Raw genomic sequence first — 17,013 nt, 5'->3', positions numbered from 1 at the left:
CTTCCCCACCCCATCAAGGGTTGGGGAGAAAAGTGAATCCCACAAAAAGACCTGGGATTTATTTGTTTGCAATTTCACAGGCTTAATCCACTCAGAAGAGAGGCCTGTGCTTGCAAATTTAATCCACTTTGGCCAAAAAGTGGGGACAGTTGTAGCTGTTTTTAGATTCCCTATTATAATTAATGGAGGGACATAGAACTTTGTGTTACACAGTGTCTCAGAACCAGAAACACAGATTGAAGAGAAGGGTGCTATAAGAGCAATTCAGAAACAGATTGTGTTTTTTTAAAGAATGCACAGATGCAGATGTTGCACCTCATGCACATCTCTAGTATTCACCACTTCATAAATATCTGCTAAAAATTAGGACTAAATTTGTCCCCCCAGTTTCTCCTATCTTATGCCTCAAAACAGGCTTCTCTAACCTGTGCCTTCCAGATATTTTGGAGTATCATCTTTGACCAATTGGCCTTGTTGGCTGGAGCTGTTGGGAATTGTAGCCTACATCTGGAAGATTCTAGGTTGGGGAAGGCTACCCCAGAACATACTGGAGACAGCTGGCTTAATCTGCATATCACCCTGATGGGTGTCCTGGATGACGGCTTCTGATTTTGTACTAGGATATTTAGTACATCCTTCCCTGTATGATCCCTCCCATAAACAATGATGTTTAAATAGGAGGCACTGCCCCCTACATCTTGAAATCTGCCAGTCTGCAGGTCATAACCTTCTTTTCAGGGAGCCAATTTTATCTCCCTATGGAGGCTTACCATTTTTGTATGTACTTTTGACTAATATACACTTTTGCAAGTAATTTCTCTTAATATTATGCATCTTGTATGCTATTTTCACTAATATATTCATTTTACACACTCTTTTCCCTAATATATACGTTTTTGTAAACACTGATTGGTTGGAGAATTCCATTACAAAATTCGGATAAGTGCGAATTTCAAAGAATCGCTGTTTCAATTCTCATATTGTTTCAGAAAGTACAAATTGAATAGGTTCATATTTAAATGCAAACTTAATCAAATTTCTCCCCCATCCCTGGTGTAGTTCTCCAGCCAAAAAAAAAAAAAGAAATGAAAAATGTGCATATTCGGGGAAAGTGTGCACAAATATGTTTACATTTATGAAAATAATGTACAAAAATCCATTTTATTAGGGTAGATTGGTTGCGAAAATTAATATATTAGGCAAAATTGGGATCACCGTTAGTTTGTCCCACTGAGGCAGAAAGTTGTCTCATCAATGTTTTGGAGCACATGGCAGAGCTTCATAGTCTGGGCTAGATGGTCAAGATAGAAGCCTGTGCCCTGCATGCTTCATCTAGCTCAGAGGTTCCCAAACTTTCTTTCTCCACAGACCACTTGAAAACTGCTGATGGTCTTGGCAGACCACTTAATTTTTTTCACTTTGTTGCAGCAATTATAGTGCACTGTGCTAGATGCTGTATGATGGTTAATGGTATTTTATCTCTTCTTTTACTCCTTATATTGTATTTGATTGTATTACAATTTGCATTCCTTAGAATTCGTACTGTAATACAATAAAATACCATTTAAGAAACACAAGAAGCAATAAAAATACAATTAAAAATCAATGTGATATTTAATGTAGACATGCCACAAACTACCTCAATGAAGCTCGTGAACAGCTGCTGGTCCACAGGCCACAGTTTGGAAACCCCTGATCTAGCTGGTTCATGGGATAGTATCTGCTTCTGCAGCCATTTTTTCTAGGGAGTGGTGTTTTGAGTTGTGGGAACAACTTTGGGGAAAGCTCCTCAGGGCTTTCCAACGAGTTTATGGTCTAGTAATTGGAATGTGGTGGCAGGGATGTCTCCTGGGGCTTCAGGGCATGACATGCAGGCTCCAGTGCCAGTAGATCTGAACAGAAATGACCGGGGACTTCTGTTGTAGGAAGACTCTGCATCAGAGGATTTCTGGTCTAGGGCTATGACAGTTACACCCCCTGCAGTGTTTCTTCTCAGCCTCACCCAGTCCTGTCCTACCTGTAGCTTACTTTCTTGGAATAGAACCCAGTAGAAAGGCACTCAGCTTACCATTCCAACTTACTTTGTGAGTAAATTTAATTATGAATAGGAATCTAATTCTGCCAGTTGAAGTCCTGCCCAAAGAAATTTGTGCAGAAGTTAGTACCTCTATTCTTTCTTCCTATCTACCTATCTGTCAGTCATTTCTGTCACCTCTCTCCACCTCTCTCCCTGCCTTGCCTTACCTTCTGTTCCAGGACCTTGCTGGTTTTCATCTAAGTTGAGGCATCATCTCCCCTTACTGGTGGACATCACCATGGATCAGGACAGTAGCCACTAAGTAAACATGCCTGTATGCTTTTTAGGTTGGAAGTGGATAACCTAGAAGGTAGAAGATCTAATAAATTTAATGGAGGATTACAGTGTTATAAAGTCTGAGAAACTTTACTGAGAAACAGTAAATGTTTGATAGAGTGTATCATCGTACCATTGCAGTCACTTGAAATGATTCCAGCATTTATTTCAGTCCAGGACAGTTGTCAGGAAAGAAGACAGTTGAGAAATTTTGGGAACAGTCAAGAGGATAAAAATCTGGCACTTAGCACTTGTCTGTACCGATTATTTAGATGCACTTAGCCTGTGTTTATACCAATTACATAATTACTTGTCAGAGAGTTATGAGCCCCATGGCAGCAGCTGAGCCTACTTAGCTCAAAAGAAAATAGAAATTCAGAGTTAAGCAGAAAACAATCAAGAACCGGGATTACCAGAATAAGAGAATTGCTGGCAACAATCCCTATGTGGTAGATGTCCAATATTTTAAACACACCAATCTACATGTGCTCTAAAAATGTAGCAGAGATCTGTGAGAAGCATTTGCTGCCACCACCCACCACTACCACATGCCCTGTTCTCCCTTGGTTTCTGATGCAAGGCAAATTGGACAGTGCTTATAGGAACAGATGGGAATCTAAAGACAAAGGCAAATTATTACCTGGCTGCTGGCACCTACTTCAGGTACACCTGGTACAATCCTGCTTTGTTGGCTACCATTATGTGGACTGCCCCCTGTAGTTTTCTCCTTGTATTCTCCTATATCTAGCTATTTAAAGTGGTTGTCAAGGTCAAATTCACCAGGTCAAATTCCCTTTTTTTCTTCCACATTCTCATCACTGGTGATTTGCACAGTCCCAAAGAGCTTCCAATAGAAAAACGGATGGTTTTACTTGCTTTACAGATGCACTGTGTGCTATATTTGGCACACCAAACCAATTCTTCAAAATTTGTTCACAATTTCTTTTTAGCAATTCACAGGGTATCTGGTCCCACTGTATATACACACAGACATTAAATTGGATCCAGACTAAGGCTAAAATCCAATGCATACTTAATCTGGAGTAAGGGTTGTATTCAGGTAAATGGTACTCAGAGTAGACCCATTGAAATGAATGAACCTGTTAGTCATGTTCCTTAAATTCAATAGATCTAGTCTGAGTAGGATTAGCATTGATACCACCCTAAGTCCCATTAAATTTAATAGGATTTCTGAGTAGACACACATAGGATTGCACTGTAAATTTGCTGAACATCACTCATATTGTAATGAATGAGACAAGTTTGTCATTATCTTAACTTGTCCCATTGATTTTGATGGGAACTAAGAGCAACTAACTTAAGTCAGGATGCAGCCCATTTTCCCCATCTCTCTCTGTTCTCATGTGATGCTTGACTTTCTCTGCCCTCATTTCTTTGCCACATTACAACATACTGATAGGAGTGCTACTCCATTGTCAGGGGGAGGTGGTGCCCGTGGTGGGCTGGTGCCAGCCATGGTTGAAGAGATCATCAACACATGCCAGCACCTAAGAGGCAGGTAGTTTAGGAAGAGGTCTGAGTGGCAAACATTCCCTCCCTGCTGTCCACAGCCACTGCCAGTCAGGGTAGACCAGACATGGGAAGCTGTAGCCCTCTGGATGTTGTTAGACTACAACTCCCATCATCCCTGACCAATGGCCATGTGGACTGGGGTTGATGGGAGTCCAACAATCTCTGGAGAGCCTCATTCTCTCCATCCATGGTGTAGTCAATATTGAGCTATATGGACCAATGTCAGGCAGTTACTTTTGTACCACCACAAGAACCATGAATGCATCAGACAGACACAGAAGGACTCAGAACCTCAATGCAAGTGGAAGCCTGCTGTAGTGTGAAGGTTTGGCCTTACTGCCAGATTACACTGGGACTAAGTGTGACAAAAAGGCCCAAGAGACACTATGCAGATCTCAGTCTGCACAGAAGCCTTTAGATCCCGATATGTACCAAGAAGTACTCTATGTGGATGAAGTGTCTAGAGAACTTTAAACAACTAGAACAAGGCAGAACCTGCAACATATTCCTGGAGGCGAAACCAAAAATTCACTGTGGAACCTGCTTGGCAGGATACCAACTGTGTAGGAAATGCCAATACGACTGATGTTACAACCATGTGGTTGCAAAATTCTCAGATACCAAGGCTATGGTATAGCATAGCCTGTGGATAGCACTGTGGCAAAGTGGTTTCCACCCAGCTTGGTTTGTGTATGTGTGTGTCAAGGAGACTGAAGCACAGAAGTCTCAAAGACTCTGAAAGTTGAAGGATTTTAGAGATATGGCTGATATTCTAATGAATGCTCAGCAGAGCGAGCATTTCAGCATTACAGCTCAGCAAGCAATATCAGTCAATGAAAAGAGTCCTTTGAGTATCAACTTTAATTCCTCGTCTTCTTGTCCTGGACACTCATCACTGATTCTCTGTTCTTTGAGCCAGTCACTACGCAGGCTTCTGGTCTCAGAGAAATGCATGCATTGTCATTAAAGATTAGTCAGAGCTTGACTGGGTTTAATAAACTTGCTTACCCTCCTTTGGCTATGAAAGGCTAAAATGTAGGAAGCTAATCCTCATTTCTAATTGTTGACAGGGAAATATTATTCTGTATGCATATGTGATTTCCCACTCACCCCCATCGTTCACAAATCTTCTAATCCATAAAAGAGAACGTCAGACTATAATCCAAACACTGGCAGATTGAAGGAAAGAGAGAGGGTCCCTGCATCCACTCCCCCTTACAGCACCTATGCTGCATTTACATTCTCTCATTGTCCATACACAGACAGCAAGAGCAAAGAAATGAAGAAAGTGTAGAAGACATCCTTTCTATAGTAATAGGTAGTTAACTCTTAACCTCCCTCTACCACAAGGGCACTTAGGTGTCGTTTCCCCCCAGCTATGGCCGCCTGCCCCACACCTGATATGCAGCTGCAGAGAACATAAGAAGAACATAAGAAGAGTCTGCTGGATCAGGCCAATGGCCCATCTAGTCCAGCATCCTCCACAGTGGCCAACCAGTTGCCCACAGGAAGCCCACAAACAGGACCTGAGTGCAAGAGCACTTTCCCCTCCTGCGGTTTCTAGCAACTGGTATTCGGAAGCATTTTGCCTCTGACTGTGGAGGAAAAGGAACCATCAGGAGCCTTAGAATGCACTCCTTGCATTTGATACCAAATGCAACCCCTGCTGGGATTTGTTCCCAACTGGAGTTGAACCCTGCCAAAAGTGAAGCTTGCATTCAGCACTGAATTTAAATTCACCACTGAATGCAAGGCTTGCTTTCGGCCAGAATCTTTGCAGCCATGGCTTGAATTCAAGCTGAGGGTGTAAAAGAAGAAAGGAAAAGTCACATGATGTCCAGTGATTAACAGGCATGCAGCCCTGCCCACCTGTCAAAAGTGGCCCACAGAGATTTAGCCAGTTCTGGATCCATTCTGGATTGTGCTTTGTGCAAACTATTGTTTGCCCCATTTGGCAGAAGCTCCTAAACTTCTCCACACTTGAAAGCAGGAAAGAGCACCTTGGAAAAATCAGGATTCTAAAACGTACAAAGGGCCTCTGTAAGTATAGGTGCCTCCCCACTTCAGAAGTCACCCTCTAACTCATACAGGGTGACAAGAATAGTGATGGGGGCCACGTAGAAACTTTTATTCCCCTCACAGAAGGGAGGTGCTGTGAGGTGGAGCTAATGCTGTCCTCGCACCACCACCCATTGTATGTTTCATTAACTCAGAAAAATAATGCCTGAAAGTGTCTTATATCATTTTTGAAATATATTATTTATTTATTTATTTATTACATTTATATATACCACCCCATAGCTGAAGATCTCTGGGCGGTTTACAGCAATTAAAAACAATAATTATAACACAGGTCTAAGCACTGAGAATCACATAAGGTCATATTCATACTGATTTTCTTGTTTAATGCTAGTGAATCTGTTCCCATTAATACCCATTTTGACCAAAATTATTGCCTTCCTGCTGCTGTTGTTGTTATGTGCCTTCAAGTCAATTACGACTTATGGCGACCCTATGAATCAGCAGCCTCCAGTAGCATCTGTTATAAACCACCCTGTTCAGATCTTGTAAGTTCAGGTCTGTGGCTTCCTTTATGAAGTCATAAGAACATAAGAACATAAGAAGAGCCTGCTGGATCAGGCCAGTGGCCCATCTAGTCCAGCATCCTGTTCTCACAGTGGCCAACCAGGTGCCTGGGGAAAGCCCGCAAGCAGGACCCGAGTGCAAGAACACTCTCCCCTCCTGAGGCTTCTGGCAACTGGTTTTCAGAAGCATGCTGCCTCTGACTAGGGTGGCACAGCACAGCCATCACGGCTAGTAGCCATTGATAGCCCTGTCCTCCATGAATTTGTCTAATCTTCTTTTAAAGCCGTCCAAGCTGGTGGCCATTACTGCATCTTGTGGGAGCAAATTCCATAGTTTAACTATGCACTGAGTAAAGAAGTACTTCCTTTTGTCTGTCCTGAATCTTCCAACCTTCAGCTTCTTTGAATGTCCACGAGTTCTAGTATTATGAGAGAGGGAGAAGAACTTTTCTCTATCCACTTTCTCAATACCATGCATAATTTTATACACTTCTATCATGTCTCCTCTGACCCGCCTTTTCTCTAAACTAAAAAGCCCCAAATGCTGCAACCTTTCCTCGTAAGGGAGTCGCTCCATCCCCTTGATCATTCTGGTTGCCCTCTTCTGAACCTTTTCCAACTCTATAATATCCTTTTTGAGATGAGGTGACCAGAACTGTACACAGTATTCCAAATGCGGCCGCACCATAGATTTATACAACGGCATTATGATATCGGCTGTTTTTTTTTCAATACCTTTCCTAATTATCGCTAGCATGGAATTTGCCTTTTTCACAGCTGCCGCACACTAGGTCGACATTTTCATCGTGCTGTCCACTACAACCCCGAGGTCTCTCTCCTGGTCGGTCACCGCCAGTTCAGACCCCATGAGCGTATATGTGAAATTCAGATTTTTTGCTCCAATATGCATAATTTTACACTTGTTTATATTGAATTGCATTTGCCATTTTTCCACCCATTCACTCAGTTTGGAGAGATCTTTTTGGAGCTCTTCACAATCCCTTTTTGTTTTAACAACCCTGAACAATTTAGTGTCGTCAGCAAACTTGGCCACTTCACTGCTCACTCCTAATTCTAGGTCATTAATGAACAAGTTGAAAAGTACAGGTCCCAATACTGATCCTTGAGGGACTCCACTTTCTACAGCCCTCCATTGGGAGAACTGTCCGTTTATTCCTACTCTCTGCTTTCTGCTTCTTAACCAATTTCTTATCCACAAGAGGACCTCTCCTCTTATTCCATGACTGCTAAGCTTCCTCAGAAGTCTTTGGTGAGGTACCTTGTCAAACGCTTTTTGAAAGTCTAAGTACACTATGTCCACTGGATCACCTCTATCTATATGCTTGTTGACACTCTCAAAGAATTCTAATAGGTTACTGAGACAGGACTTTCCCTTGCAGAAGCCATGCTGGCTCTGCTTCAGCAAGGCTTGTTCTTCTATGTGCTTAGTTAATCTAGCTTTAATCATACTTTCTACCAGTTTTCCAGGGACAGAAGTTAAGCTAACTGGCCTGTAATTTCCGGGATCCCCTCTGGATCCCTTTTTGAAGATTGGTGTTACATTTGCCACTTTCCAGTCCTCAGGTACGGAGGAGGACCCGAGGGACAAGTTACACATTTTAGTTACCAGACCAGCAATTTCACATTTGAGTTCCTTGAGAACTCTCAGGTGGATGCCATCCGGGCCTGGTGATTTGTCAGTTTTTATATTGTCCATTAAGCTTAGAACTTCCTCTCTCATTACCACTATTTGTCTCAGTTCCTCAGAATCCCTTCCTGCAAATGTTAGTTCAGGTTCAGGGATCTGCCCTATATCTTCCACTGTGACGACAGATGCAAAGAATTCATTTAGCTTCTCTGCAATCTCCTTATCGTTCTTTAGTACACCTTTGACTCCCTTATCATCCAAGGGTCCAATCGCCTCCCTAGATGGTCTCCTGCTTTGAATGTATTTATAGAATTTTTTGTTGTTGGTTTTTATGTTCTTAGCAATGTGCTCCTCAAATTCTTTTTTAGCATCCCTTATTGCCTTCTTGCATTTCTTTTGCCAGAGTTTGTGTTCTTTTTTATTTTCTTCATTCGGACAAGACTTCCATTTTCTGAAGGAAGACTTTTTGCCTCTAAGAGCTTCCTTGAATTTGCTCGTTAACCATGCTGGCATCTTCTTGGCCCTGGCAGTACCTTTTCTGATCTGCGGTATGCACTCCAGTTGAGCTTCTAATATAGTGTTTTTAAACAACTTCCAAGCATTTTTGAGTGATGTGACCCTCTGGACTTTGTTTTTCAGCTTTCTTTTTACCAATCCCCTCATTTTTGTGAAGTTTCCTCTTTTGAAGTCAAATGTGACCGTGTTGGATTTTCTTGGCAATTGGCCAGTTACATGTATGTTTAATTTAATAGCACTGTGGTCACTGCTCCCAATCAGTTCAACAACACTTACATCTCGCACCAGGTCCCGGTCCCCACTGAGGATTAAGTCCAGGGTTGCCGTCCCTCTGGTCGGTTCCATGACCAACTGGTCTAGAGAACAGTCATTTAGAATATCTAGAAACTTTGCTTCTTTGTCATGACTGGAACACATATGCGGCCAGTCTATGTCCTGGTAGTCAATCCATCTCCTCCTCTTTTTCTACCCCTTTCTGTTTTTCCCAGCATTATTGTCTTTTCTAGTGAATCATGTCTTTTCATTATGTGTCCAAAGTATGATAACCTCAGTTTCATCATTTTAGCTTCTAATGATAGTTCTGGTCCATGGTATGTGCAAAGCTCTCCTTCAACACCACATGTAAAATGAATTAAATTTTCTCTTATCCCCTTTTTTCACTGTCCAACTTTCACATCCATACATAAAGATCGGGAATACCATGGTCTGAATAATCCTGACTTTAGTGTTCAGTGATACATCTTTGCATTTGAGGACCTTTTCTAATTCTCTCATAGCTGCCCTCCCCAGTCCTAGCCTTCTTCTGATTTCTTGACTATTGTCTCCATTTTGGTTAATGACTGTGCCAAGATATTGATAATCCTTGACATGTTCAATGTCCTCGTCAACTGTAAAGTTACATAAATCTTCTGTTGTCATTACTTTAGTCTTCTTGATGTTCCGCTGTAGTCCTGCTTTTGTGCTTTCCTCTTTAACTTTCATCAACATTCATTTCAACTCATTCCTGGTTTCTGCTAAGTATGATATCTGCATATCTTAAATTATTGATATTTCTCCCTCCAGTTTTCACACCTCCTTCATCTTGGTCCAATCCTGCTTTCCGTATGATATGTTATGTGTATAGATTAAACAAATAGGGTGATAAAATACACCCCTGTCTTTTTTTTCTCTTCATTTTTTAATAACAAAACAATACATATCAACATAAACAACAACAATTTCCCCAACCCCGGTCACAGAGGATAAACATATATATAACAGAAATAAATAACATACATCATTTTTCAATGCATTGAAAGAGAGATGTGATAAACTTATAGTTATACCATATATAAGTAATAATAAGAACCAAAGTTTAAGTGAATTATATGGATCTTGCTATAGATGAGAGACCGTCATGTAAACCATATTTATTTGCATATTCAATAAATAACCACCATGTAACCCTATATAAGTCAGATTTAGTATTCTCTTGTAAAGAATGTAAATTATAGGTAATTTTATCTAATAAGGCTAAATTCCATCTATTTCTATACCATGCCATTTTATCTAAATTTTCTAATATTTTCCAGGTTTGTACTACCGTTTGGCAAACTGCCATTACAAGTTTAGAGATCAATAATTTAGATTTCAATTCAGCATTTTCTCCTCTAAACATTAATAAAAGAAATAATTCCGGCATGAATATAATATTTTCTTTTGTAATATTTATAAGTTCTTTATGCACCATATTCCAAAATGGAATAATTTTAAGACATGTCCACCAGGAATGAAAATATGTGCCTTTATTAGCACAACCGCGCCAACATAATGGACTCATATTAGAGGATATATATGATAATCGAGTTGGAGTTCAGTACCATCTATGTAATATTTTAAGATTAATTTTTTTATGGGTAGCGGATATAGATTTAGTATATTTAGATAAGCAAATATTTTTCCATTCTGTATTTTTTAATTCAAAACCTAAATCCTGTTCCCATTGAGATTTAAGCCCCGTAAATTGTCCCATTTATAAGCCTAATAATATTTTATAAAACGCTGACATGGTACCTTTCCCTCTAGTCCCCAATGTTAACACTGAATGTTCAAATCCAGTAAGTGGGCGAGTAGTGTGTCTTTTAATTTCAGGATCTTTAAGAATATGAGTCAGTTGATATGTATGAAACCATCCCATTTTTAAATTCGGAATATTTGCTCTAAATTGGTCCAATGTAATTGGGCAATTCTGTATAAAAAATCTTTAAATCTAAAGTAACCATACTGTTCCCATTTTGCAATAAGTTTCTTAAATGTCACATCTTTAATACCATGATAGGATTGTAATGGAGTTAATGGTGAATATATTGGTGAAATTTTTGTTTGCCAATTTTTCCAAATTAAAACAGTAGCTTTTGTAAACGGATTATTAATAGAGCGTATAAAGGAATGTTGTAACTTTGTAAATGGTAATGACCACAATGTTCTAGACTGCAACATATCATCCTCCAATTGGATCCATGTCTTATTAGTTCTCATAATTATAAAGCTTAATTGACGCAGTTGGAAGGCTGCGTAATAGATCTGTAGATTAGGGAGTCCCCAACCTCTATCTGCTGTGCGTGTATAATATAATTTATATGCTAACTGAGGTGTGTTTTTTGAAACACAAATTTATTTATTATATATTGCCATTTATTAATCTGTTTTGGGTGGAGGAAAATAGGAACAACTTGAAAGAGGTACAGAAATCTCGGGATTATCTTCATATGAACTGAAGCTATTTTTCCTAATATAGAAAGATTAAGTTTAGACCAGCGTTTTATATCTTTTTTAAGTTTGCGTATCAGTGGATAATAATTAATACGTAAATTTGTTTAGAGCTTGTGCTTTTATGTTGGTGTTCCAAGATTTTAATCTCTTCCAGTAATTGTAGTTTAATTGGATCCAATCTTTTTTTACATTTTACCCCCTCTGCAATACAATGCCCCCTAATAGTAGCTTTCATTGCATCCCATATCGTATTACAGTGTACCTCTGGAGTTATATTAAAAGAGAAATAATCTTTCAAAGCTCCTGTCAAAGCTTGGGATGCAGTTGATCCTTCAGTATAAAGGGATCAAGTCTCCAGGATGGGCTATATGAATTATCTGTTGACATATTGATAAAATACACCCCTGTCTCACATCCTTTCCGATTGGGAACCAATTGGTTTCTCCATATTCTGTTCTTACAGTAGCCTCTTGTCCAGAGTATAGGTTGTGCATCAGGACAATCAGATGCTGTGGCACCCGCATTTCTTTTAAAGCATTCCATAGTTTTTCATGATCTACACAGTCAAAAGCTTTGCTGTAATCCATAAAGCACAGGGTGATTTCCTTCTGAAATTCCTTGCTCCATTCCATTATCCAACGTATGTTTGCGACATGATTTCTGGTGCCTCTTCTCTTTCTAAATCCAGCTTGGACATTTGGCACTACTCACTCCATATATGGTAACAATCTTTGTTGTATAATTTTGAGCATTACTTTAATTGCATGGGATATTAAGGCAATAGTTCAATAACTACTGCATTCCCTGGGATCCCCTTTCTTTGGAATTGGGATGTATATTGAACACTTCCAGTCTGTGGGCTATTGTTTTGTTTTCCATACTTGACCATTTTTTTGTCTGGTTCTTCATCATACAGTTCCTCTGTGAATGAATTTGTCATCCTTGCATCTCTTTTATAGAGTTCTTCAGTGTATTGCTTCCATCTTCCTTTTATTTCATCTCGGTCAGTCAGCAACATTACATGGTGCAACCCTTCCTGTACTGTACAAAGGAGCTCTCTCCCTTAAAACCCACATAGAAAGTTACAGTGTCAGGAAGCAGGATTCTAGTCAGAAAGCAAACAGATACAGTATATTCAATATATTTATTAAAAGTTGCTAAGTTGTATCATTTACTGTCAGCAGAGCTATGGGTAGTGCACAAGAATACACTTTGGCTCTTGAACTCTGTTTTCTGAGCCACCATTTTTGGAAGCAGCAACTAGAAATATGTGCCTGACTATTCAAGGGTTAGTACTCCCGCCTTCTCCATTTGAATAACACTCGACACATACTTAATATAGTGATACCATGCACTGTATACACTTAACTGATTATCTTGGTTGTTTCAATAATAATCAAGAATCTTGTAAAAAGTATTCAGTCTGATTTAATCACAATTTTCTTCATTTGCGGGGAAGGAACACAATAAAATATTCCTTAATACATTTGATCAACATTAATATCAGCATTTATCATTAGAACTGATTAGTAAAATGTAGAGATTTGGAAGTTACAGATTGCTTGAATTTCTAAAGAGAACTGTGTAAATCATTGAGATATATAACAAATTATTATATTTTAAATTTATTTATTTTAATTATTGCTACAGTTGTATCCTGTCATTCTTCCAAGGGACGCAGAGCAACATTTTAGCATCAAAGCTAACATATGAGGTAGGCTTGGCTGTGAATCAATAGACTTGCTAAAGATGAACTTCATACTTGGACCACTTCCCACATCTAAGTGTAGCACTCTATCTGCTCTACCACATGTTGATGGTGGCGGTTGTTGCGTGAACAGCATACGTTACGTTGGAGTTAAGTTGAGCAAGAAACTCCTCAGAGGCATTAGATCAGGTTAAGAGTCTTTATTAGACATTATGGCCAACAGGCGTAAGAGTAAATACATGTAGAGTTTCTTCAGTCACCCCCCTTCTGGTACATCTCTCTCCAAAGGTAAACACAGAAGACAACCTCTCAGTTCAGAGGCAATATACAGAAGACACAACTTACAGACTCTGTTAGAACTTTCCCAGTAGCTATCTCACGTTACCATGACAACCGCTGGCCTTGGATGTCTGCTCTCTCTCAGGCCAGGAGATAACAGTGTTACTTCTCCAAACTTGCAGGCTTTATGGAAAACTACTAGAGACAGTAATGCCTATGAGTCAACAATCCAACACCACACTCCCTTCATATGAACCCACAGGAATTATTCTATAAACTGTGTCATGGAGAAAAGGTTTTGGACCCAAACTTTCACTCACGTAGTAACATCAGCTGGTATCCAAGAGCAACTTACACTGCAATCTCGTATCCTCTTATTTAGAAATAAGCCCCATTGAATTTAATGGGGTTTACTTTTGAGTAAAAATGCATTGGTTTATGTCACCCTGACAATTTCCTTGAGTTTGAGCAGGGGCTTGTCAGGCTGCTTTCTGAATAGTTGTGGGATTGTGGCTGGGAGGCGAGAGGGGAACGCTCAGAGGTCTGTCATATACCTCTTTGGATCTCAGCCAATCACTGGACTTCAAGGTTGTAAACCGATATTGACTTGTTACTTATGGACATGCCGGGTGGCCTCCGTTGTGTTATTTTTTAAGGGCTGTTTGTTTCAAACAACTATTTTTACTTGGCAAGCACACTCTTTCAATGTGAATAATAATAATGGTCATAAAATTAACCAAGTCCTCTTAATCAAAAAGACTTTCTCACAACTCATAGCATGTTTTAAAAAAACCTACCCAGTATAATAAAAGGTTCCAGATTTATGTATGACAAACTCCCTGCCAAGCTATTTTCCTATAATCACATCACACTTATTAAGGCTATATTGTTTCTCCTTTATGCAAAGTATCAATTTGATAATGGTACCTATATTTTTTAAGATAAATATTAAAATACCAGCTAAGATTAATTACAGAAATTAATCATCTTAAGATAGTTAAATGTCAGTTTAAATGACACTTTCTCAGGGACTCAGTTATACACACCCTCCCTCAAATTTGTATTTCGTACCTATATTAACAGCTGTTTTGTTTAAGGCTGCTCTTCATGCTGTTTGTCGAAACACAAATCCAGGAAAAGCAACAAAATGCAACAGCAATTATTAGTGTGACAATCATCATGTCTTATAAACATCACTCAATCAGTATGACTAAGACATCATAATATACCTGTGAAATTTTTAATTTCACCATCTCCTATAAACATTCATTTGAAAAGCAGAGAAAGAAATCTCTGCAGGCTCTTTAACCCCACAATTTCCGATTTTATCTCATCAACCTTTTAAATTAAAACTATTAGAAAATTCTAAAGTTCTGGAACCAGCCCAGTACCTTAAGTGACTGATAAATACATCAGGGTGAGATCAAGTTAAAGACAAAAAAGAGGACATGAGTCTATGCTTTCCATCGCTACACACCTTGAAAGATTGGGGACTATCTTCTACTGCTTTCCCAGTAATGCTTGTTATTGAGTTTGGGGACTGCAAGTAATTAGAACATCTAATTAGGACCAAAGATAGCCAAATTCAAATTCCTTGTTAGCTGGGTGACCTTCTAAGCCTATGGACCGTGTCATGATAAAATGGAAGAAAAGTCATGTATACATAGTTACATAGCGCACAGTTCAACTATGGAATTTTGCTCCCACAAGAGACAGTGATGGCCAGCAATTTGGATGGCTTCAAAAGAGTATCAGACAAGTGAATGGAGGGTAAGGCTATCAGTGGCTACTAGCCATGATGGTTGTGCTTTGCCTCCACAATTGGAGGCAGTATGCTTCTGAAAACCAGTTGCCGGAAGCCACAGGAGAGGAGAGTGATATTGCACTCCAATTCAGCTTGTGGGCTTCTCATGGGCATATTGTTGGCCACTGTGAGAACAAGATGCTGGACTGGATGGGCCACTGGCCTGATCCAGCAGGACTGTTCTTATGGTGTGTTATGCCCACCTGGACTCCTTGGAGAGAGGGGAAATTGCCATGTAGTAAATACATAAATGAAATAGATGTTATAAAAGACAGCTGGTTGCTCCCCAAAATGGCAGCCTTGTGTCATATCGTTCTACCATGACTCAGCTCACCCAATATAGTGCAAGTTTCCCAGTATTCTATATGATTGTACAGTGTGTTTTAAACTTAGATTTTAAGCACTTAAGGAACAGGCGCTAATTCTTCACTTCTACAACCAGAGAACTGCAGGTTCTTCACTACATCCAGAAGTTCTGTTTCTGGAAAACAGAGACAGATTTACCATCTGGTGTTCCACAGTCTCTAACAATATACTACTCTTCTCTAAGTGTGCTGGGTCACTGCAATTTTCCAATCTGAAGGGCTTGTTGCAAGGGCCTGACCTAAAGCAGTTCTGCTAGCATTCAACCCTTCTCTCTGATACCCCTTCCTTGATTCCTCAGTGCCTGTATAGCCTCAGCTATAATTTTTTCTATCACTTTCCTATTATTCTCTTCTTGGAGTGTCTACTTTGTCTTGCCTCTCTGACTTGCTACTCAGTTTCTCACCTTGCTTCACACTATGGATCAACAGCCATCATAAGCTTTTCTGACATCAGCTTTCAGTCATTGCTCAGCCACGAGAATAGCTGTATACTATAGCCAGTGTGGATTTTTCGCATTCCGCAATGTTAAATTGAAAATACCCCCATGCCATTCTGATGCTTCCCATAAGCTCATTTCAAACCAAAATCTTACAAAACTTATAGTCCTGAACTCAGAAACGCTTGCTTATCAATGGCTACTAGCCATGATGGCTGTGCTCTGCCACCCTAGTCAGAGGCAGCATGCTTCTGAAAACCAGTTGCCAGAAGCCTCAGGAGGGGAGAGTGTTCTTGCACTCGGGTCCTGCTTGCGGGCTTCCCCCAGGCACCTGGTTGGCCACTGTGAGAACAGGATGCTGGACTAGATGGGCCACTGGCCTGATCCAGCAGGCTCTTCTTATGTTCTTATGTTCTAACAGCCCTCTCAATTGTCATGGTGATACACAAAACAGTAAGTGAGAATCGAGAGTTCAAAGTGTGAAAAGAGAGGGGGAAAACCAGACCCCTTTTGGACTTTTTTCTGTCAGAGTTCTCATAATCTGTTGAAATTCATTAAATATCAGCCATGTTCACAGAGTACCTGTAATCCTATTACTGATCTTGCCCCATACTCTGACCTTCATCTTCTGCAATTTTAAAAAAATGCCTGGCTGATTTTTAATTATTATAAGACATCTTGCATTGAACTGAATGATAATGTTGGGCATGATCAGTAAGAACCAACTGTCAGTGTTCTAAAAGCCATACTCACAGCTGCTGGGCTTGGCTAATCAGGGGGCCACACCCATACCAGACTTTGATTTCACTTGAGACAGTCATGGTTTCCCCCAAAGAATCCTAGGAAGTGTAGTTTGTGGAGGGTGCTGAGAGGAGACTCCTTCCCTAAGGGGCTGAAGCCTCTGCTGCCATTTTGGCCGATGCCACGCATGCATGCTACATGCGCACATCCCTGCCATGAACTAAAATGGCGGCAGAGGCTTCAGCTCCTTAGGGAAACCTCGGCCGCCATCTTGCTTAAGGGCAGCGCTGTGC

General features: G+C 40.0%; 1 protein-coding gene across 1 annotated transcript in view; it reads left to right on the top strand.

Annotated features, from left to right (window-relative positions):
* The window catches only part of CNGB3 (cyclic nucleotide gated channel subunit beta 3), a 119,467-nt gene that overhangs the window by 14,880 nt on the left and 87,574 nt on the right, over positions 1–17,013 (top strand). The window contains exon 3 of the mRNA XM_061607103.1: positions 13,037–13,100. The gene's annotated coding sequence lies outside the window, so the exon portion shown is untranslated. The remainder of the gene's footprint in view (positions 1–13,036; positions 13,101–17,013) is intronic.

The sequence above is a fragment of the Rhineura floridana genome, chromosome 1 (assembly GCF_030035675.1).
Source record: "Rhineura floridana isolate rRhiFlo1 chromosome 1, rRhiFlo1.hap2, whole genome shotgun sequence".
Lineage (NCBI taxonomy): Eukaryota > Metazoa > Chordata > Lepidosauria > Squamata > Rhineuridae > Rhineura > Rhineura floridana.
The sequence above is the reverse complement of the archived record's forward strand: the minus strand, read 5'-3'. Positions and strand labels throughout refer to the sequence as shown.